Below are 23,727 nucleotides of genomic sequence, written 5' to 3' on the forward strand. Positions count from 1 at the left end.
CCTGACGTCAATTTTCAGTACTTCCCAGCACTGTGCCACAGGCTAGGCACCAAATCTTTAACACACGAGTCTTTGGGAGAGCGCTTACTCAAATCATAGCAAGCAGGCAAGCATGTTGGAAGAAACAGTATAACCCTTCCTACAAGGCAGTGGTTAAGTCAAGAACGGGAGGGTGACAGTATCAGACACCAATTAATATAAAGTGTCAAATTAATAAACGGGAAAGAAAGGAAGTATTCAGAAATGCCAAACTAAGAATAATCCCAGCCTCCTCTTTTAGTGAGAACGCTAGCAGATGAGACTATCAGGGGACATTCCCCAGCGACAGGCTTCTAAAGGCCAAGACGGAGGACAAGAGAAGAAGACCTTCACCCTGGACACTTGGACCCTGCATTGCACAGTTCCAGCTGACCAATACTGCAAGAAAGAGAAACAATGTCCCGATAGGAAACAGAACCCTCTGCAGATAATATGACCATCTCAGTAGGAAAGCTATTCGCAGTTTTCAACCTGTGGGTTGTGACCCTTTCACAGGGGTCACCTAAGACCATCAGAAACATCAGATGCTTCCATTACAATTCATAACAGTAGCAAAATTACAGTTATGAAGTAGCAACGAGGAAGCGAGCCCTCGTGGAGACCGCCGGTTCTGTTTCTCATCCTTGTAGGGTGGCTCACCATTCCATCACGCCCGGCTCCGAGGGAGTCTGTGGCCCGTCATTGGCCTCCTCTCGTTCACGCATACATGAAAAACACAAAGGCACAGCAAGCAGACAAGCAGATAAATAAACAGGTACCCTTGATGAGGAAATCAGAGCTGTGAGAGGACAGAAGAAACCCAGGAATGACAAAAGGCAGGCTCACGGTAGCCCGTAAGGCAAGGAGCAGGGAAAGCAGGCTCACGGTAGCCCGTAAGGCAAGGAGCAGGGAAAGCAGGCTCACGGTAGCCCGTAAGGCAAGGAGCAGGGAAAGCAGGCTCACGGTAGCCCATAAGGCAAGGAGCAGGGAAAGCAGACTGAAGTCCAGAGGAGCAGGTCGGGGTGGCCAACGAGCAGGAGAAAATCAAGATAGTGACCAGATACTGTATTTTGGCCGTCAGGTTAGGGAAAGCCCAAGAATCCTAGCAAAGCTAAGTGAGAAGGTGTGTAACAGTGGGGACCCACGCGCTACACGGGCATGACGTCCACACGTTGCTGGGCGGATCACTGCAGCTGTTTGTAGGGCGAGGGGACGGATACGCTAGCCAGCTTTCCTTGAGTGATTTTACTATCTATAATATAGATACACGTAGATTCTATGTGTACCTCATAGCCTTGTGGTGGGCGTCTGTTTGCACACTCTAAGGTCTGTTTAGAAAAGAAAGCGTGGTGTGACATTCTCCTGTGGAACTGAAGATAATGTTCACTTAGTGGTCATCCGTTCTGATTCCTGTTAACAAAGTCTGAGACACTGGCTTGTGCACTGGGATTTTGTATCCAAGAATGTCTAAAGCAAAAACCTGGAAACTGCTCGCATGTTCATAAGCGAGATAATGGCTAAATGTCATCTATTGACACAGCAGAATATTACGAGCAGTAACCATGATGTGCATAGGCATGGTTGATGATAACAGATGGGTGCTAGAGAGACACGGGGCGTGGTGTCATTTTTAGTGCCACAAACCAAACCCAGTGCACATGGAGAGGCCTGAGATGCAGGCAGGACCAAGGGGGTGGCTGCGATTGATTTTCAAGTTGGGTCTTGTTTCCTGGGGGCTTACTACTGTGTTCTTAACTTTCATGTGTATTGTGACATTCTTTCTTACGTTTTTTTATTTATTTAAATTAGAAACCAGCTTCTTTTACATGTCAATCCCAGTCCCCTCCCCTCCTCCCCTGCCCTCCCACCGATCCCCTATCCCATCTCCTTTCTACTCCCCAGGGAGGGTGAGGCCTTCCATGGGGGATCTTCAAAGTCTGTCATATCATTTGGAGCAGGGCCTAGGCCTTCCTCCTCGTGTGTCTAGGCTGAGAGAGTATCCCTCTATCTGGAATGGGCTCCCAAAGTCAATTCGTGTACGAGGGATAAATACTGATCCACTACCAAAGGCCCCATAGATTAACCAGCCCTCCTAACTGACACCCACGTTCAGGTGTTGGTCCTATGCTGGTTTTCCAGCTGTCAGTCTGGGGTCTATGAGCTCCCCCTTGTTCAGGTCAGCTGTTTCTCAACATTCTTTTGTGTGTGTTAGTACTGTGTAGTAAAGCGTGACCACTTTAGAAGGCTTTCAGGGACGGAACAGGTCCGTGCTGCCAAGGGGATTTCTTGCATTTGGTGATAAAATGCATTTCCACCTGTCCCTGGCAGGAGACTCACAGTGACCGGTGGTCCTGGATAAAGGCGGATCTAAGCCAGTCATGAGTGGTCCCCGGACAACCAAAGGCAACGGTACCCATGAGGCATTCGTCCTGTTCTGTGGTGCTTAAAGTAGTTCCTGCAAGCCAGGCCTCCTGCCCTCAGCGCTGTTAGCAGTGTTTGACTGATTCTTCCTCTCACAGGTGTACAAGGCTTGTGTGTGCATGTGTGTGTGTGTGTGTGTGTGTGTGTGTGTGCATGTGCGTGTGTGTGTTTCCTCTGCGTGGCTACATGCTCAACAGTATGTTGGCTTGTACTCATGTGATGTCAGTGGCACCCCTCTTCCCATGAGGCTCTACAGGTGCAGGCCATGCCACCTGTCCTCAGAGCTACAGTTCCTCCCATGTGAGAACAGTCCTGAAGATGCCCTGGTAAGCTGTGTTGTCCATAGTCCCTGGCTCTGTCTGATTTCAGAACAGGAGAATAGCTCTGATGCTCCTGTCGGCTGTGGTCACCGGACTCCTGCTCTTCTGTATGCAATGACCCCAGGGAAGGACAGCCGCCCTGCCCCTGAAGCTGTGACCCAAGGACCCACCCCGGGTATCTGTGCTCCTGGGCATGGCCTCATTCCAAGTGAGACTGCTGCAACCAAGACCCAACAGAGCATCCCGCTCCAGGGCTGACTGAGAGGGAAGCGTCTGACCCAGACCCAGCCCCTACGCAAATGCAAGATGCAGAGCAGGGAGGCCACTGAGCCAGAAGTAAAACAGATCCAGCAACAAGCTGTGCACAGACAACTATGCAGTTGCTGACCCAGGGCTTCCCCCAAAGCTTGAGCCTTGAAGGAAAATGGGCTTTGAATAATGTGGTCATGCTCCTGGAAGGCACTGTGGAGAACAAGGATTGGGCAGACAAGGGTGCGCTGCCTGGGTTGACCACTGGGGGTGCACGTCAGCTCTTGAAGTCACTGTTGAGAAGTGAGGGCAGGTAATGTCATGGCTGGAGATGCCCCTGGTGGGCTGTTGGTCTGGGCTGCATGCAGCCAGGCTCTGGGATAGGTCCCCTGTGGGAAGGCTAGGAGTCGCATTCAGCTTTCCCTGGCTGGTCCCCGATTCTAGGTGGGAAGTAGGGAACAAGGTCATGGAAGCTTTCGTGTAATCGTGTCCTGCTGTCTGTACTTACAGAGTTCATTGCACGACTTCCTGAGCTGCAGCTGACCTGACTTCCTGAAAGCCCAGCACACAAAAGCAGGCTTCCTGGGCTGGGCCGGGAGGATAGAGGTCTGTTTTCCAGGCTGCTGAGGGCTGTGGGTTAGAGTGTTTTTATACATGTCCATTGTGTGTCTTCAACCTCTCATGTGGTGTTCATAAAAAGTCTACAAAGAAACCCCAGCGCTAAGCAATCAGAAAACAAACACCCTGATTAACAATGGGAAGAGATCTGGAGAGACGGCTCACCGCCGCAGATGGACAGATGGCGTGAGAAGACATTCAAAGCCATTTGTTACGATGGAATTGCAAATTTAAACACGGAGATGCCGCCACACACAGATTACAAGGAAAAGAAAAACCCAACCAAAACAAAAACTTCACAGAACTGCCAGCACCAAACGCTAGTGAGCATGTGTCACTGGGCATGGCTGGTGGCATGCAGGATGACATAGCCACGATGGGAAGTAGTTTGGCATTTCCTTACACGGTACACACTCTCCCACCATAAGACCGAGCAATTGTGCTCTTTGGTGTTCATCCAATTGATTTGAAAATGTGTGTCAACACAAAAGGCTGCTCATGAATGTTTACCCCAGCTTTCTTCACAATCACCCGAACAGGAAGCAGCCTCAGCTGCCAGCAGGTGCGGAGGTAAACATCCGTGCATTCTTAGAGGAAGCGCCCAGCCACGGGAACGCCAGTCCCCGAGGCACAGAAAGGCACAGTAAGGCACAGCAGAGCCTCCGTGTGCAGAGGCTGCCTACTGGATCATTCTGAGTGTGTCTTTCTGCGCTCCTGAGGTGGCTCGTCAAGACTGGAGACCTGAGTTCAAGCCCCAGAACTCAGCTATAGGTGGAAGGAAGGAACCGGATTGTCCTTGGACCTCTGCACGCACACCGTGGCACACACAAGAAGAAAACACTTTCTTAAAGACTCCAACTTTGTCTTTCTGAAAAGGTAAAATCACACACAGAAAGGAGACCAGAGGCTTCCTGGAAACAAAGAGTGTTTGCTTTTCTCTCTGACAAGATGGCTGGCAGACACAACTTGTACTTGGGTCGGGGTCCATTACGGCAGGAGGGTACAACAGAGATCTTGGTGCTGGAGTGTGCAGAGGAGTCCCTGGAGTCATGGCAGACCAGGAAGTGGAAAACTCGGAGCTGGGATGACAAGCAGGGACCACCTTCAAAGGCTACCCCAGCGGTCTACTTCTGACAGCCAGGTCCCACCTCGTAAACTTTCCGTAGTCTCTCCAAACAGTTCCAGCGGCTGGGCAGCTGGCATTCGAAACACAAGACTGCGGGGGAGTTTCAAATTTGAACTGTACGAAGCAGGAGCGAGAGATGAACGAAGAGCCCACCAGATGAAGCTGTTCTGTGCCTCTGGAAGCATACGGAACAAAATGCACAGGCCTCTGTGGCCCGTGTGACTATTCAGTACAAGCTAAAGCATTGCTTAGGGGACTGGGAAGATTTCTCAGTGGTTAAGAGTACTGGCTGCTCTCCCGGAGGACCCAGGTTTGATTCTCAGCACCCACATGGCAGCTCACAACTGTCTGCAACTCCAGTTCTAGTGGATGCAAAGCTATCTTCTGTCAGGCACCATGATGCAGACACACATGCAGGAAAAACAGCAACACACATGACACTATATAAAAAAGGGGAAAATGCCCATTACTTAGGAGGCCAGGAGCCCTAGGTAGGCCTAGAAATGCATCTAATGCCATTGCTCATTTATGAGTGGGATGGATTTATGGAGAGGCAGAGCAGGGACTGCCCAGGTCACTTGGGGAGTAGGTGGAGTCTAAAGGCAAGAGAAACCACACACCGACCTTGGAGGTTGGGTGGTTATGTGCTTACACAGGGCCAGGATTCCAGGGACACCAGGCCACACGCAAGTTGAAGGATGGAGTGGTCTGTGCAGGTGAAGAGTCTGGCTTCTCAGGGAGAATTGAGGCAGGCGAGAGGAGGAGACACAGAGATCTGGGAGGCGGGGAATTGGCTGGAACGTCAATGTTTTGGACTTGTGTTTGTCACAATATGTGTAAGAACTTCAGAGGAACAACATGTGTCACAAAGGGAATTTATCATATTGCCTGGCATGAGACGAGCTATGTAGTCCAATAATGACCACCACCATTGTGGTGGGGTGTCAGGGGTTGTCTGGGGAGTCACGTGCTGTTCTTTAGTTCAGGTCTGAAGGCTGTAGAGTTTGGCAGCAGTGGCAATGATTGACACACTTTATTCCACAAAGCGATAAAGACAGACAGAAAACACTGTTTGTTCCTCAGACCTCTTCATATCTGGGCTACCTGCAGGAAGGTGTCACTCACTCCAAGGACAGCCTTTTCTCCCTCAGTTTACCCCCTCCAGAAGGCATCTCGTGATGCACCCAGTGGTGCACCTCTGAGGTGAGTCCAGATCCCATCAAGTTGACAGTCAAGGCTAATCATCACAACGTAGGTGGGCGTGGCTGCACACAGAGCACCGCCCACACCCGTGCATGTGGCTGTGCAGACTGGAGTCTCTACTCTGTCTAGGGGTCTCTATGTGGGCCATCCCCACATCAGTGATGCACCTGGTGCCTGGGTCTTCGTTCTGTCGGTCTCTGGGGAAGAGAAACAGACTTCAGTAGAGACACAACTGACTGCAAGATGAGCAAGAACTTGACAAGGGTGACCTGAAGTCAGATAATGCTGGAGACCCTTAGTGCTAATTAATGCCTGCTGCAATGGCACAGTCAAACTGGAGAGACAGGTAGAGACGAGAGAGGACTTGACTGTAGTGGCATCAGACCATGATGTGTTAGACAAAGCATCCCATGTCACGTGTTTGAGTCTAACAATAATCCACATACCATCATTGCTTGAGGAACTGTGAAGACAGCTGGAAGCCACTGTGAAGGTCTCATTGCGCTGTGTGCACTCAACTATTCCAGAAACGTTATTTAAATATTATTATCATTGTTATTATCGTGTGTGCGGGTGTTCTGCCTCCAATTATATGCACTATTTTTATGTCTGGTGCCCTGGGGGGGGTTGGATCCCCTGGAACTGGAGTTACAGGCTGTTTCGGGCTACCATGTGGGTGCTGGGAATGGAACTCTGGTCCTCTGGAAGAGCAGCCAGTGAGAGCACACAGTGCTCTTAACCACTGAGCAATCCATCTCTCCAGTCCCTATGAGTTATTTTTTTAAATTCCAAACTGTGTTAGCTACCTTTCCTGTGATTAAATACTTGACAAAAAGCAACTTAAGGGAGGAAGAGCTCATTTTGGCTCACAGTTTAGAGGGATGAAGCCCACCACGGTGAGGAAGGCATGATGGGAGTGGCTTGGCGGATGCCATGCTGACCAATAAGTAGAGAAAGGAGAAAGATATTCAGCTGGGCTCCTTGTTTTTGTTTTCACCTAATCTGACACCTTAGCCTGTGGGATGGCGCTGCCTACATTCAGGGTGGTCTCAGTTAAACCTCTCAGAAAACCCCTTCTGCAGGTGTGTCTCCTGGGTGGCTCCAAACCGGGGCGAGTTGACAGTGAGGAACAACCACACACGAATCTCTCTACTTTTCCTAATTTTGCTAATTTAATTTGACTTTACATATTATCAGTGCTTATAGCTTTAACTCTTACACCTCACTTGGTTTCTTCTGCTACCTGGGCCCAGTTTCACAGCGAGATGGGCTCAGAGCCCAGCCCCTGGCGCTACTGTGTTTCTGTGTCTGTGAGGTCTGTTGTCTCTGTAATTGACTAGGAGCTCACAGGCTGGCAGACCCAACCATTTGTCATCCAATCTGGAACATTCTGGAACATTTGCTTCCTTTGTTTTTTTTTTAATAACTGGTAACAATTTTAATTGTAACAAGAAGCCACAACAAGTAACAAAGCAAAAAGTAGCCCTGTTGGCTTTTCTTGGGTCTGCTTGTTGTTTGATGCCGTCTGCTTTGGCAGGTGTGTTCTGAGAACGGGGTTGTCTCTCGACAGGGCGTGCACCTCCCTTGCTCACAGAATGCCCTCGTCCAGCGTGCCATCCATATTCACATTTCGTCTGTTCCTCTCATCCTTGAAGCCCTCTTCCCCTCTGAGAACAGAGGACTTCTGAGAGGAGGGGTGCGCTATGAGCATCGACGTAGGGGCAGCCCGAATACCCGCTCAGTGTGCTGAGAATTGTTTTCTTTATACTTCAAGATAGGTTTATTGGATAGTAAATCCCTGGTTACCATGTTTTAGGTCTTTGCCCTTGGCTCTTTCTAATCCTGTCTTTGGATATTTAAGAAGGGTCTGTAGCCTGCCCATGAGCCCCTGCGGTGGAGTGACCACCGCAGAGCCTGTCTGTGGCTGCCTTGGTCTCACCCATGGACTTGAGCTTAAGAGGCACACCTAGTTGGGGTGGCTGCTAGCATCTGCCCTGTCATGCCCCTCCTTCAGCAGCTCTGTTGGGTCTCCGTGACTGCTCACGCTGAACTTTGCCCCGCGGAAGCCGTCTGCTGCCTGCCCCTCCTCCTGGTCCCTGGGCTCTTGCATGGCTGATGGATGCCTCCTGTTGGAGGAATGTGTCTGAAGCAAAGGACCACCCAGATTCCCTGTTCTCCTGTGCGGTCAGGTTTCCTGGGGCTTCTTGGCTGCCTGCAGAGAGAACTCTTGTGGATCCTCCCACAGGTCTCCGTGTGGATGGGTCTCCTCGTGGTGAGTCCTGGGGAAGGAGTGATGGGGACACAGAGCAGCCCTTCCTCCCACTCAGGTTCTGCTAAGCGGCACCCTTCACTAGCAGGACCAAAATTACCTCCCTGGCTCCTGGGGTATGAGCTCCTTTGTTCTCACCATCCCACGGGTTTCCTGAATTTGGGACATCTCCATAGCTCACAGCTGTCATCTTATGTGACATGGTTCTGGTTCCATTTCTGTTGCAGTGATAAACATGTCCTGACCAGAAGCAGCACAGGGAGGAAAGGGCTTATTTGGCTTGCAGTTCCAAGCTGCTGATTATTGTTTCCAGAAGTCGAGGCAGGGACTCCCGCAGCTCATCACATCAGATCCAGTCAAGAGCAGAGAAAAGGAATGCGCCATGTTTGCTCCTGCTTTTCTCCAGTTGTATTCAGGACCTTCTGCCTAGGGAATGGCGCTGCCCAAATTGGCGGCCGGGGGTGGGGTGGGGGCTGGGGGAGGTAGGTCTCCCTACGTCAATTAATAATCAAGACATGACTGAAGACCAACCGTTATTTTCTCCAAATATTTCTGCATTGTGGCAAGATGGCATTCAAAACTAATAGCCACGGACATTGTAAAACACCTGTCTGCCTCTCCTTGACAATGAAGTTCCCATTTGGATTTTGGTTGAGAGTCATGGAGGAAGACAGAAGGTGAACTCAGCTCAGGCTAAGAAGCCAGGGTACCCAGTATGCCCAGTAAACCCTGGGAGTCTCGTTCGGTACTCCTTGGGGACATGGGCCCTTGTCCCTTGATCAGTGGCTGCCTCACTTAATCCTCCCACTGTCCTAACCAAGTGTGCATTCCGCCATTATCATGAGCTAAGTGCAGAATCCCCTGTGGATCCCAGGACAGATGGGAGCCACAGGGCAGTGCCTGGTCTGGAGACTCATAGCTAGTGGTCTGGCCTCTGTGACCTACTAGCCTTTAACGGGGGTGGGGATTGCTACACCTGGCATCAGGCAGTGTAGGCAGCTCATTGAAGGGACATACTTATGGCAGCGGAAGAGGCAGAGAAGGGTCCTCTCCAGCGGCTCTAGAGGGAGCGTGCTCTCACCCACACGTACCTGGTTTGGGACCCTGACTTCCAGAAACGGAAGGCAATAGATGATTGAATGTCCCTTGTAAAGCCGCCCAGAGCGGCCTGTTCCACAGCCCGCCCTTCTGTGTCCTGAGCACTGGTCCTTCCAGGTGTCTCTGGGGTAGCTCAGCTACTGGTGCAGCCTCCCTGGGCCGTCTCCTTCTTGGAGTCGGGTGAGAAGACGGGTGAAGAGGGCAAGCTGCTGCTGGGCAGAGCCTCCTGAAGGCAGTGGTATCATCCAGGCCGCCCCAGGAGCCCGAGGAACCGTCGGCCCCGTCTCCACATGGTATGTCTATCTGCCTCAGCTGGGAGGAGGATCTGTGTGGGAGCATGCTAACAGCCTTTCAAGCCCGTGTTTGTTTGTTTTGGGGATCCCGCTGCCGTCTGAACCAACAGCTTGAAGCTATTTGAGTGTTTCTGTGGATGATGTGGGAGTGCAGTCTGCCTTCGTTGTGGGAACAGCTCTTCTGCCAGTCTGATTCGTCTAGGTGGGGACCCTGCCACGCTGGCCACCAGCAGGAGTGCCAGGCCTGCTCATCCAAGGCTGACTGAGGAGCCCAGACTCAGAAGAGAAGCCTCGTAGAAAGACACTCCCAGGTCACCTGCCTGCTGGAGGATGTAAGGTGAGGCTCGGTCAGGCCACCCAAGTCAGCACGGGAAGACAAGTGGGGACCCCAGGAACTCCCGAGGCTCCTTCAGAGCAGAGGCAGGGAGACCCCGAGGGTGTCCAGTTGGGGTAGGTAACCCCACAGCCGCCTCCAGGCCCTGAGGTAGCAGCTGAGTCATGGAAGAACAGCACAATCAACAGACATGCAGAGGCACTAGTGTGTGTGTTCACAGGTGTGTGTGTTCACAGGTGTGTGTTCACAGGTGTGTGTTCACAGGTGTGTGTGTTCACAGGTGTGTGTAACACCAGGCACTAGTGTGTGTGTTCACAGGTGTGTGTTCACAGGTGTGTGTTCACAGGTGTGTGTAACACCAGACACTGGAGGGTGTGTGTAACACCAGACACTGGAGGGTGTGTGTAACACCAGACACTGGAGGGTTGTGTAACACCAGACACTGGAGGGTGTGTGTAACACCAGACACCCAGGCACTGGAGGGTTGTGTAACACCAGACACTGGAGGGTTGTGTAACACCAGACACTGGAGGGTGTGTGTAACGCCAGGCACTGGAGGGTTGTGTAACACCAGGCACTGGAGGGTTGTGTAACACCAGACACTGGAGGGTGTGTGTAACACCAGACACTGGAGGGTGTGTGTAACACCAGACACCCAGGCACTGGAGGGTTGTGTAACACCAGACACTGGAGGGTTGTGTAACACCAGGCACTGGAGGGTGTGTGTAACGCCAGGCACTGGAGGGTTGTGTAACACCAGGCACTGGAGGGTTGTGTAACACCAGACACTGGAGGGTGTGTGTAACACCAGACACTGGAGGGTGTGTGTAACACCAGACACTGGAGGGTTGTGTAACACCAGACACTGGAGGGTGTGTGTAACACCAGACACTGGAGGGTTGTGTAACACCAGACACTGGAGGGTGTGTGTAACGCCAGGCACTGGAGGGTTGTGTAACACCAGACACTGGAGGGTGTGTGTAACACCAGACACTGGAGGGTGTGTGTAACACTGGAGGGTGGCAGGACAGGTACTGGGAGCATCTGTCTCACAGGGAGTGACAATGGCTCCCCTTGAGGCTGCCTTCTCTGGAAACACCTCGTGCATCAAACCACTTTCCCTGGGCATGTGCATGTGTGCACACGTGCACGCACACACATGCACACACATGTACTTGTACACACAACAGCACATGCTCATGCACACAAATGTACAAACACATACACAGGCACACACACATGCACTTTACACACATGCACATGCTTATGCACACACATGCACACACTCATGCACATACATGTACACACACACGCATTCACACATGATGTCTGAGGGACACAGGGACAAACTTGCAGCACTCCTATGAACAGAGCTGCAACTGCAGCAATAAAATACACTCACAGATTTTAATCTAAAGCATAAAATTAATATCTATGAATCTACCACAATATAAACCAGTGATTAGATAAATAAGTAAATAAACAAGGAAGGCAAGAAGAGCTTCCCGCGCAGAAGACATCCCGATGGCCTCTGCATATCCTCTGAGCCCATGTCCTCCTCCCCAGGAGCCTAATGGAGGGAAGAAATCGTAAGGCAGGGCCTCAATAGGTGACTAAGACCAGGGCCTGTGGACAACATCTGCCCTTGATTTGGTGCAGGGAGAGTCGCATTTTGCCCAATGATCTTCCTAAAACCACAAACCAGTTTAATCACAACAAAAACATCAGAGAAGTCCAAAAGGAGGGTCATCGTCGACACCCCAGCCCTCCCACTGAGCAACAGTCCTCCAAACTGTTGGGGTCATCGAAAGCAAGGGGGAAGAGGAGCCTGATGCACTGGGTGATGCGTGGTCACTGGGGTCCTGGTTAGAATCCTAGAACAGACAGCAGACGCCAGAGAAAGACTAGGGAATCTGAGTAAGACTTGGGCTCCCGTTAAAAATACACCAACATGGGTTCACTGGCCATAACAAATGGACCACAGTGACTAAACCATCAGTAGAGGGACATCGGGGAGTGTGAAGCAGGCTGGGGGGGGGGCACGGTCTCACCAAGAGAGGCCTGCGAAGAGGGAGCAGTGGGGAGAGAGCCCCACAGGAGAGGCCCGGTGCGGGGAGGCTCAGAAGCAAGCCCAGCCTGGGAGAAGCTTGCGGGATGGGCTTTAAGGGGTCTCGGGGCTCTAGGTACAGCATGTGCCGCCCTGAAGGCCGCTTTGAAGGAAACGCTGAGATCATGTATCCCTGAGACAGCCATGGAGGGTTGCAAACAGAGCATGTATGGATTTTCCAAAGAAAGTATAAGTGGTCTCAGGCTGTAAAGAGCTGTCCCGTCCATCCCCATGTCGTGTCCATCTGCCCTGCTCCCCAGTCCCACCCCAGGATGCAGGAGCGGTGAGAGGTGAGGTTGGGGGTGTGGGCCTGTGCCTCTGGGTGGCGATGGGAGGCTGCTCTCACATCCAGGTACAGATGGGCTCGGGGGCCAAACCAAGGCACTGGGACCTGCTGCATCTCCCCAAGCCAGGGCTGGTTATGGAGGATCCCACATCCCATGTGGCCATGTGGGGTAGGCCATGCAGGGGCTACAATGTAGACCAGAGGAAGAATAGATTCAGAGAGAGGTGGCAGAAGGAGCGTAGGTGAGGAGGGGAAGAGGAAGAGAAAGCAGGAAAGGGAAGAGAAGGCTTCTGAGAGCCAGGCCTCAGAGCTGAGGAAACAGCAGCCCTTCTCACAAGAGGTGGTGTGGGGCAGCGGTTCCCTGAGGTAGGGGGTTGTTTATCCCCTGCAGGCTCTCTGCTTGGTTCCCAGAAGGGACCAGGAATTCTACTGTCCAAATGGGGCTGTGCTTATAACGTCAAGTGACCCTGGAACCCAGCCCCCCCAGTCAGAGCAGGATTGTGGGGGACTGCCCAGGCCCTCACTTGGAAAAGGGGACACCTGTCCCACCCAATACCTGTGCAGAGAATCCCCCTGGAAGGGAGCCGTTGAACACAGCTACGTCCTAACTCTACCAAGTCCTATACACAAGAGCAAAGAACACAGGGCACAGTCAGTTTCCCTGGAGGACGAGGGAGGATTGCAGCCAAGATGCTGGGGTCTGCCTTGTATCTCTTTTGTCTTGCCTTGTGTATGTATGCTAGAGCGCCTTTAAAAAGCACCTGCGGTTCTTTCTGTGTGGGGTTTAGGCCTCTGGGGACTTCCTCTCCATCTGCGTTCCCAAGTCCCTTGTCCTTGTCCGGCTCCTTCCCGGTTGGGCAGTCATGCTAGTGAGACTTTACGGGTGTAGCTGCTGACATTCTTGGGAGACAGTCGCACAGCAACTCCCTGGGCCTCTAGATCTTTCCACCTTTCTGGCCCCGCCTCTTCTACAGTGACTCCTGAGCCCTAGGTGCCAGGTTCATAAATGAATCCGTTGGGACGGGGGACCCACAACTCTGCGTTTCTCCATCTGTTGCAAAGAGAAGTTTCCTTGATGCAGGGTAAGGACTACACGTACCTGTGGGTTTAAGGACAAATATTTAGAGTATAGTTAGGAGTTACACTGTTTTAAACAAAACAGATTCGCCTCCAAGGACTCCCTGGGGAAGAACATACCTGTTGGTTATCCAGTACCAAATGGTCATCCCTGAAAACATACATGCAAACTGAGCAGCGTACTTACGTATGTATACACACACACACACACATGTATATATATGTTACATATGTATACATATTTAGGTATCTGAATACATCAAATGCACATATATATCCACACACATGTGTATGTATGCACACCCACACATATTACGTAACAACAACTAATAAAAAAGCAGCGTGAATTTGAAAAGGAGCAAGGGAGGAAAGGGAAAGGGTGTAATTACATCACCATCTCCAAGTGGAAGACGATGTAAAAGGTGGGCAGAGGTTGGACAGGTGGCTGCCTGGCTCTGACCTGCCCGCCACACCCCACCTGCGCTTCCCTGTCCCAGGGTCCATGCAGGTTGCAGGCCCTGCGTCACGTGGGAGAGCCACAGAATCACCCCTGCGTTCCGCCTCTCCCTGTGCCATGGTGCCTAGCTCTGCCTTGCAGGAGATCCGGTTTCCTTCCCCTCCTGGCTGAGCCGTGGCTTGCTCATCTTTGATGAGCGCACGGCCTTGAAACGGCTTCTTAAAACACATGCGGGCGTGCATCTCTTCTACTAAAAACCTGCCAGTCCAGCGCCGTGGCGGGATCTGGGTGGTCCAGCCTTGTGCGCTCCCGTGCTCTCTTGTCTCGGGCTCCACTCCACTGGCCATCTCCCTGCAGCTCACCAAGCTCCTCCCTCCTCGGTTTCCAGCATGCCTTCCCAGTGCCCCACGCCTGGCTTCCTGCGTCTTCCTCGGGCTGGTGTCCTTTGAGTTCTTATGTGAACGTCACTTCACGGGAGCGCCCTCGTCAGCCTCCAGCTGAGTGCCACAGCTACCCTGCTGACAGTGGACTCCCTCTAGGCCTCGGCTGGAGTTTGCCCCTGGTGACAAACTCCCATTTCTCTTTACTGGACCCCAGCTCATGAAGGAGTCTGACTGTGACAGCGTCCACTGAACCCCAGCCAGAGTGCCTGCCTCAGCTCTAGTGTTCACGACAGGCTGTTCAGATTCCTGAGGAGTGCGAGTGTGGGTGCTCTTAAGAAATGTCAGGGTACAGCACTTTGAGGTAGCGACCGGCGACTCCTGCCTGGCGTTAGGGTGCAAGCTGGCATCCGGCAGCGGGCCAGCAGCTCCCATCCAGCTGGCCTGTGCACAGCCGTCTATACGCAGAGCAGAAGATGTGACATGTTCTTATTGAAAAAAAAATCATGTATGCGGCTGCCACCAGCTACTACATGACTAAATTAACCCTTGTCTGCAGTGGGGACCCATCTTTCCCCGCCTAACTTTAAGAAATAGCTGGCATGTCTGGGTGCTGGTTCCTGGAGTATTCTGGTAACCACTGGGAAAGCAGGAAGCTCGAGGGACCCTCAGAGCTGTGAGTCTGCCCACGGAAGCGCCCGCCCCCTTCAGAGCCTTGGGGCTGTTTTAGAGAAACCCAAGCCTCCAATTCTTGCTTAGGCGTGTGCTGCTGGGGTTTCTTGTCCCTGCTGGTCCCGCAGCTGCCTGGCCCCAAATAAACACACAGAGACTTATATTAATTATTGAACTGTTGGCCGATGTCTAGGGCTTCTTATTGGCTAGCTCTGTCGCTGCTGGGGTTTCTTGTCCCTGCTGGTCCCGCAGCTGCCTGGCCCCAAATAAACACACAGAGACTTATATTAATTATTGAACTGTTGGCCGATGTCTAGGGCTTCTTATTGGCTAGCTCTGTCTTATTTATTAAATCATTTCTATTAACCTAAGTATTTCTACATGGCCTCATCCTACCAGAGAATGCCTGGCAATCCTATCTTCCCAGGTTCTACATGGCGTACCTTCACGGTCTCTCCCTGCCTACCTTTACCAGAATTCTCCTCGTCTCCCCGTCCTCCAGAGGAGGGTCAGAGGACAGGTGGCTCCCACCTCCCTTGGCTGCCAGGCCTTTCCCCGCTGGGCCTCGGGCATGTGTAGACTGACCACCGACTGATGGATTGAACACAAGCCACAAGTTGGCTCTCCATCCGTCGCCTTGTGGGGCCAACTTGTCACAGACCGCACGTTGTCCCTAAAGCACATATTTTTGGCTTTGAAACACAGTGGATGTTTTGCCAACAGACTCACCTCCTTAAGTCTGTCTATCCAGCTGGTATTTAGTTAGTTTGCATTGCATATGCATACACTAGTCTCCAGAATTTCCAGGGGCATCCCAGATGCCCTTCCTCGCCTGGGCCCGGCCTGGCCCCCAAGGTCCGCTTGGCCCACCATCTTGGCTCCCCCATTTAGGGTTTGTTCTCAGGACCCTGCCTTCTGCCTCTATCTTCTGTTCTTTTGTTTCTGTTGTCCTTTCTCCCTCAGGGTCCTCAGCTCCCAGGAAGACCTCGTGGCTCTCTGAGTGTCCATTCTTTGAGGGGTGCCTTAGTCATAGTCTCCAGTTGTCTTTGCTGTGCTACCCCAAAGGTCTCTCTTTGCGAGAGGGGCGGTAGGCTTTGGTTCCAACCCTACAACTCAGGGTCATAGGGTGGATGGGATCTCTGCCCCTCCCTGGGGCCACTTGCTTACAGGCACATCTGATGAGACGCCAGGGATACCTAGAGAGACTTGGGAACAGCACTACAAGAGATGGACACTTCTTACAGCCGAGTCTGGTTTCATGGAGCGTTTGTATAGTTATAAAATAAGTACTGCCAGAAATAACAATTTCTCCTTAAAAATAGTCTTTTAGTGGACAGAAATATCCAAGTTCTTCTGTTGTGTCCCATGCATGCTAGCTTGAGGGTAGGGAGGCCTACGGGGGTCTCAGTGCTCCCAGGCAGGCTGTAGCATGGGCACCTACTGTGTGCTGTATTGGGAGAAGCTCATGTGGGATGCACTAATCTGTATGTATGCCTGTGTGTGTGTGTGTGTGTGTGTATCTGTCTGTCTGTGTGTGTGTAGGCATGTGCACCTACTGTGTGCTGGACTGGGAGAAGCTCGTGTGGGATGTACTAGTCTCTGAGTGTGTGTGTGTTTGTGTGTGTGTGTGTAGGCATGTGCACCTACTGTGTGCTGGACTGGGAGCAGCTCGCATGGGATGTACTAGTCTCTGAGTGTGTGTGTGTAGGCATGTGCACCTACTGTGTGCTGGACTGGGAGAAGCTCACGTGGGATGTACTAGTCTCTGAGTGTGTGTGTGTGTGTTTGTGTGTGTGTGTGTGTGTAGGCATGTGCACCTACTGTGTGCTGGTCTGGGAGCAGCTCGGGTGGGATGTACTAGTCTGTGTGTGTGTGTATGTAGGCATGTGCACCTACTGTGTGCTGGACTTTGAGAAGCTCACGTGGGATGTACTAGTCTGTATGTCTCTCTGTGAGGAAGAGAACCAGAGTGTGTGGTGTCAGGGATGGCTGACATAGCTCTGGGAGCCACATGAGAAGTGGCAAGATGAGGGTGACTGGAGAGCTGGGAGACAGGCGAGGGTCTGGCAGCTTTGTGGGCAGGACGGGGGACAGCTGCTCTCCTGGCTTCTCACCACGTCACTGAGTCGGCAGTGCAAGCACAAGCCTTGCTTTTGGCTGGGTGTGAGGCTGGGTGTGCCAGGCACACTCGGAGCCTTCCCCCACGAGGCCCCCAGGACATATTGCACATCAAATCCCTGGACCGAGGCCCTTCCCAGATGGCATGGCTTGCCTGTGGGGAGTGGTGGAGGAATGTTGAGCTTGGCCAGCCCCTGGCTTCTGGCCCCGCCGCTCCCCCCTTCCCAAGTGAGTCGTGGAGCAGCTTCTGGGACCTGTGACATTGGCTGTCCCTGCACTGTCACCTCCTATGGAGTGCAGCAACCAGCACTTTGAGGAGACTCTGCCTTCTCTCTACCCTCTTTTGTCCATGACTGTTGAAAAGAATCTGAGCCTGTGTTCAATCCCTGAATCAAATCGCGTTTGCAATTTGTCAAATTATGCAGAGGAGACAGCGGAGAGGAAAGGGAAGCAGTTTGATTCTATTATGTGGAAATTAGCTTGAAACAGAGGCTGTTCGCCTGTTAGAGCAATTTCTCTCCATTTGTTTCTGGAGAAAATTGCCTGTACGCCAGTCCTCCGCTCCTCTGGCTGACGGTCCCTAGGCTGGGGTGCAGTGAGGCAGGGTTGCAGACCTGCACCAGCCCTGTGGCCGGGCAACTTTCTCAGGCAATAGACAACCCCAGAGCCAGGGTGAGAGGTCAGGGGCACCCCTGACATGTGTGGGCACGGGGGGAAGGGACATGTGCCAGCTCAATACCGTGTCCTTTCGGCCCCTCGTCCGCCACTGAGACGCTGCTTGCACACCTTTGGTGGGCTCCCTCCAAGGTGGCCCAACACATGGAGTGTGGTGAGAGGCGGCAGCTGGGTGAACTGACCCGAGGAGACCAGCTCTGCTGCAGGGGGCTTGGCAACAGGAGGTCCTGTCTCCGTGGAAGGTCAGAAGACAGTCAGGGAAAAGCCCGAGAGTGGTGTCCCAGTAGAGGGCCCAGGGACCTGCTGGCTGGCATTTTGTGTGGGGCCAAGGGTGTCTTGGGAAGATTGGTAGGAGCGGCCTATCGCGGGGCCCGGTCCTTCGCTGAACTCTCTGTGGCTCAATGCTAGTAAAGGTGTCCCCAGACCCGCTGCCTCCATTCTGTGCTGTGACCACGGTGTGGTTCCTGGTTACAGGTGGCGAACCTAGACTCAACAGGGGGTTGTGCAACTCACCTGCAAAACCTGCTTCAGCCATGCTGACTCCAGTCCGTACCCAAGAGCCCCGAGCAAAGCCAAGTGAGGGCTGGAAGCTGGGTACTGGGGCAGAGACCAAAGGGCTTGGGTGGTGTGATTTTCATTGCCTAATTGATCAGACTACGGTTGAGAAATGTCTGTGAAACTGACAAAGCATTCCTCTGGGTGTGTCTGAGGGTGTTTCCAGAGAGCACTGGACCTAATAAATGGATCCATTCTGTCTGTCTGTCTGTCTGTCTACCTAAGTATCTATCCATCAATTTAACATTTATCTACCCATCTATTCATCCATCTATCCATGCATCCATCTATCTATCTATCTATCAATCATGTATCTATGTATCTATCCATCAATCTAAAATCTATTTACCCATCTATCTATCCACCCATCCATGTATCTATCATCTATCTACCTATGTATCTATCCGTCTAACATCTATCTATCCATTCATCTATCTTCTATCTATCTATCTATCTATCTATCTATCTATCTATCTATCTACTTTGAGACAGGGTCTCACTATGTAGCCTTCACTGGCCTGGAACTTGCTATGTAGACCAGGCTGGTCTCAAACTCACAGAGATCTTCCTGCCTCTGCCTCCTGAGTGCTGGAACTAAAGGTGTGTGCCACCACACTGGGGCTGTGGATTACTTCTTGACAGAGGCATTATGGAGGGGTAGGGAAATGTAGAAAGTGGACATGATTGAAGGAGGCTAGAAGTATTGCCACTGGGGCATGTGTTCTGTCTGTGTGTGTGTGTGTGTGTGTGAGAGAGAGAGAGAGAGAGAGAGAGAGAGAGAGAGAGAGAGAGAGAGAGAGAGAAGCAAAGAGAGAGAGAGACAGACAGACAGAGAGACAGAGAGAGAGAGAGTTCTCTCGCTAGCCTGGAACTCATTAAGTCAGGTGAGACGGGCTGGCCAGTGCGGCCCGAGACCTGCTTGTCTCCACCCCCACTGCTCAGAGTGCAAACCTGTGCCATCATGCCTGCCTTTCCCTTTAAACACAGGCTCTGGGCACTGAATTCACGCTTTCATGATTGCAGGGCAAGCACTTACCCACTTGGACATTTCCAAAGCCCTTGGCGGTTGTACCTTGTCCTGCCTCCCTCCCCCTTCCGGCTTGTTTGCCTGGGGGCGAGCGAGCAGCTTCCCTCACCACAGTCTGCCACAGACCTAGAGCAAGGAAACCAACCAAGCGTTTTCTCTGTGAGGTTATTTTTCTCAGATGTCTTGTCACAGAAACGGAAATGGACTAATATGGTTTCTGAATATGTTCTAGAACAAACAGGACAACCCAGCCAAAGCCCACTGGAATTCTGAGGCAACTCACAGGAAGCCTCCCCCCCCCATGCGTGTGGCACCTCTCTGTCAAGTGAGCCCCTTAATTTCTCTCAGCAGTTATTTCTGCAATTCTGGGCTATGTGTCATTAGTAAGTGATGTGTGTCCCTGACTCCAGAGCTTTTAAAGGTTCTGGGTGATGACAATTGCTGTCAGACCCTCCCAGGCAGATGCTACAGCCCACAGCAATGTGCCATGAGGCTGTCTCCTGATAACCCACTCCACTCTCTGGAAGTTGCCAACTGTTCTTGTTCAATGGGTCAGGACAGAGGGGAGGAACCTCAAATGCTGATGCCCTTGAGAAGCCTTTGGCCCAGCCTGGCCTCTGCTTTCGCCGTCCAGGTTTGGTTACAGGTTGACAAAGCCTATCCTGGAAAGTTGAGCAGGGCTGTTCTCGTCTGTTGCTATGGTTACAAGGAGGGAAAACAATTTCCTGTGAGGTATCCTCTGATCACTCCTGTCGGATGCTGGGGCAGATTAGCCAAGCTCCGTGGCGACGGCACTCGGTTCTGCTGGAGACCAAATGACATTCATTTTGACCTCATACATGGGGTTACCGTCTGCCGGCTCAGTCAGAGGAGATAGAAAGAATCTCATTAAGACCATCAGAGAGTCATGTTCCTGGTCTTATTGCAGCGCTAAAATTGCCTTTGCCCTACTCTCTCCAAACACCAGATCACAGACATCACGAGATATGGAGGAAACTGGGTGGGCACAGAGCAGGCAGTAGGCAGCCGCCCTGGTTGAGAATAGTCCAATCACCGAGCCCCGTGTGGCCACGTGGTGTGTTATGTCCTTGCTGCAAGGGGTGAACTCACTCACAAGCCCTCTGAAGCTCCCGAGTGAGGACACATGGGCTCACCTTCCCAGCAACTGGGAGGTCAGGCGGAAATAAACTAAAGACCACGGAATGTTTAAGACCTTGTGCCTCAGAGCGAGGGGGTGGCTCCTGCCAGGCAGAGATGCAGGCCGGAGTGCTTCCGTGAATGATGGCGGCACAGTGTGCAGGGCCATTTGTATCCCAGCCCCGTCGGCAGCCTGGACCGCGTTGTGTTGTTCACGGGTGTATGCAGCTCCAGGGATGGGCAGAGGCTTCCAGGCTGACGTCGGCTAGCAGAAAGGAGCAGCTGCTGCCAGGACCAATCACCTCTTCCCTCTTTCCTTCCTTTCCCAAGAGTCCAGAGTGACTCGCGGTGCTCCCGGCCCGCCTCTTGCTTCCGTCTGACCCTGGGGTCCCCAGGAGACACACTAGCCCCAGCCAGCCAGGCTGTGGTCAGTTGTGGAGAGGGCACATTTCTGTGGGCTGGAGTGAGGAAAGAAAACAGGGTTTGGATTTGGGGTGAAGGCCTGGGCTGGGGGGGGCAGCAGGGAGCTGCGAATGCAGTGGTTCCTAACAGGGACGGGGTGAGGTCACCAGGGGGAGGACGGGTGTTTGCCAGTGGTGAAGCAGCGGTTCCTGTGCTGTCCCACCTAGACTCTGAGAGACGGGTGGCCTTACTGAGCGTGTCAAGACTCCCCACTGGCTCTCTGTCTCGAATGGAAAGCTGCACAGACGTAGCCGCGCTGGGACACGGAGTGGCAACATGCCTGGCTGAGACCCCCACTCCAGAGGAAACCCCAAGGGAGGCTCTCAGGCCTGTGGGAAGTGTCCAGGAGGCTGGGGACTAGGTGGTGGGACAGCGGATGTTGGACTGGGTGAGGCACTGCTTCCCTGGGGCCAGATGAGAATTCATCAGCTCTCCCTCCCGTCATCCTTAGGGGACCACTCTTTGTTCTGCGGCAGGAGGTGCCCACGTGACTTAGCGCTCATGCTAAGTGGAGGAGAGACAGACTCGAAGGTTGAGAGGCTGAGGTGGCTAGCCTTGGGAGAGGAGGATACTAGAGAAGAGTGCTTTGTGCAGGGGACTTCACAGGTATCTGCCTGAGTGCCGGGGTCCCCTGGAGGGGGGACTCCAGGAGCGGCCTGGAGGAAGAGCAAAGAGCACAGAACTGTGAAACAAGGGTCTCACAACCATCTGAGTCCCCCCAGCCAGGCTCGGAGGGCTCAGAGTGAGCCCAGTTCAGCACAGAGCTCAGCAGAGTTCTGGCTTCACAGATGAACCTGTGCCTGCGATGCGGCCCCCAAAGCATCCCCCAGAGATGAGCATCCTTCAGTGGATGTAGCTGCTGCCAGACGAAGCCAAAACTCTTCCAAGGAACGTAAGCCAATCCAGAGCCCAACTCCCTGTGCTGTCCCGGGCAGTGCCCAGCACCCAACCGAGGTTACCGGATGACAAAGATGTAAGAAGACATGGCCAGAAACAGGAGACAGGTCACACCAGAAATGACAGAGGAGGCTGAAGAGGTAGACATTAAGGACATGGAGACTCCGGTTACAAATGTGTTTGTGTCCAAGCATTTAAAGAAAATGGGGGAAAGTGTGAGGAGAATCAGGAGATAGGAAAACTCCAAAGGGAAAGCGGAGGGATGGCAGACATTGCTCTGCAGTGGGGTTGGGACCCGATGTTACAGAAAAGCAATGGGCCACACTAACACTCAGTGTGGACATTGCAGGGTCCTGGCTGGTGGCTCAATCTGGCCCACTGCTCACTTCTTATAAATAAAGTTTTATTGCAGTGCAGCTGCCTTTGTCATCTGTGTTGTGTTGTCACCACAGGACATCAGAGGAGAGCGGGAGGGAAACGCTGACATGTTCCTACTGGCCCTGCTGGGTTTTGCCCCAAAGTCTTGACCCCCGTGATCTCCTTACGCCATGGACTGCCCAGCCAGTGCCTGGTCCATCAGAGACAATTCCAGAGTTACATTCCAGCTGGCTGGGTCAGACTTGTTCCAAACCGTCAGAAGACGGATCCCCAAGGGTGCAATTGTAACCTCGGCTTACAGCTTGGGCATGGCGGAAAGGAAGAGGAGAATGCGTGAGGAAGACCAGGCCATTCTGAGGTACCCCTCTATTTCTCTAGCCCTTCCCATTTTGGGCTCCCTGCACCCCAAGACCTTTCTTTGTCAGACGTACTTTAGGGGGAGGGGGCAGTACTCTTCCCCCTACCAGAGCATGGGCTCCTCTTGGCAGGGACATCTGTCTGACCCTCTGCCCTGCGGTCAGAACAGGCTGGCCTCAGGCTGCTGCTCGGATGTGGGGAGACCAGGGCTTGGCTCCAGAGGGGTGGGCTGAGGGCCCCGCTCACTCCCTGGTGCCCTCACCTCCGTGGGGTAGCTCGGCCTTTCTTTCCACCGGCCGCTGTTGCCTCCTCTTCTGGTACTCTCTTTTGTCAGTTTTTTAGCTGACGTCTATAATTTGGAAAGCCATAAAAATGAATACAGATGAAATATTAGGGGGCGTCAGTATGAAGAAAGCAGGAACAAAGAGGCTCTCGCTGCTTTAAACGGGTCTTAAAAACTGCTTTCATCTCCGTGCTTGCCTCAGCCCAGTGAAATTGATTCATTGGCCAAATTGGCCATTTAGATTCAAAAGGCTCTGCTTTCGGAGCGCAGCCCCCTCCTCTCTGGATTTATGGGGCCGTAGAGAGGCACCCCGGTGTCTCAGTTTCTTAAGGATGATCTAGTGAGGCAGCAGCGGGCCCCTTCTTTCTGGAGAGTGCACACTTGCTGGCCACTGCAGCCTGGGGGGGGGTACACCTTGCAGTGTCAGCCAGGCCCCGACTGTGTGGCTGCCCTGCCCTGAACTGCTGTCCCGGCACCCAGAGAAGGACCCCGAGGAGGGCGACTTGAGGGAGAAGGGGCTCAGTGCAACTGTCCAGAGCAGAAGTGTGGACAGCACGGGACAGCCCTGAGGCTACCTGAGAGTTAACAGGAAGTCAGAGATAGGTGGAGGCTGGAAGGGGGGGTGTGAGGGTGGCTGCTCCTGCCTGGGTGATAGGCGATTGTGAACCGGCCCCTGTGGGAATTACTTTGCAGAGGATGCCTTCCTAGCCACCCACCCTGAATGGCTACCACTTAGAACAAAAACACAGCACCAGCAAGGAGGGAGAGCAGGGAGAAGGCGCTGGGAGAGGTTCCCTCAGAGCTCTGTAAAACTCTGGAAGTGCTGTAGCTGGGATTAGGGCCCAGGATTCGGGCTCTGTCTAAGATCAGGATTCCAGCTCAGTCAGAGACTCCCGTCAAGCTCAGGTGA

The 23,727-nt window shown here is 52.7% G+C and overlaps 3 long non-coding RNA genes across 3 annotated transcripts; 2 read left to right on the top strand and 1 right to left on the bottom strand.

Annotated features, from left to right (window-relative positions):
- The first annotated feature begins 2,672 nt into the window (after positions 1-2,672).
- LOC121139229 lies at positions 2,673-7,437 on the top strand. The gene is made up of 2 exons (XR_005876082.1): positions 2,673-3,321; positions 3,519-7,437. It is a non-coding gene; the product is annotated as an uncharacterized LOC121139229 (long non-coding RNA).
- Positions 7,438-8,716: 1,279 nt separating this feature from the next.
- Positions 8,717-22,215, top strand: LOC121139231. The gene is made up of 2 exons (XR_005876084.1): positions 8,717-9,952; positions 21,354-22,215. It is a non-coding gene; the product is annotated as an uncharacterized LOC121139231 (long non-coding RNA).
- Positions 11,343-18,362, bottom strand: LOC121139230. Its single transcript, XR_005876083.1, has 2 exons — positions 18,235-18,362; positions 11,343-13,441 (listed from the first exon to the last, which is right to left on the bottom strand). It is a non-coding gene; the product is annotated as an uncharacterized LOC121139230 (long non-coding RNA).
- Positions 22,216-23,727: the final 1,512 nt, after the last annotated feature.

The sequence above is a fragment of the Mesocricetus auratus genome, unplaced genomic scaffold (assembly GCF_017639785.1).
Source record: "Mesocricetus auratus isolate SY011 unplaced genomic scaffold, BCM_Maur_2.0 Super-Scaffold_15014, whole genome shotgun sequence".
Classification (NCBI taxonomy): domain Eukaryota; kingdom Metazoa; phylum Chordata; class Mammalia; order Rodentia; family Cricetidae; genus Mesocricetus; species Mesocricetus auratus.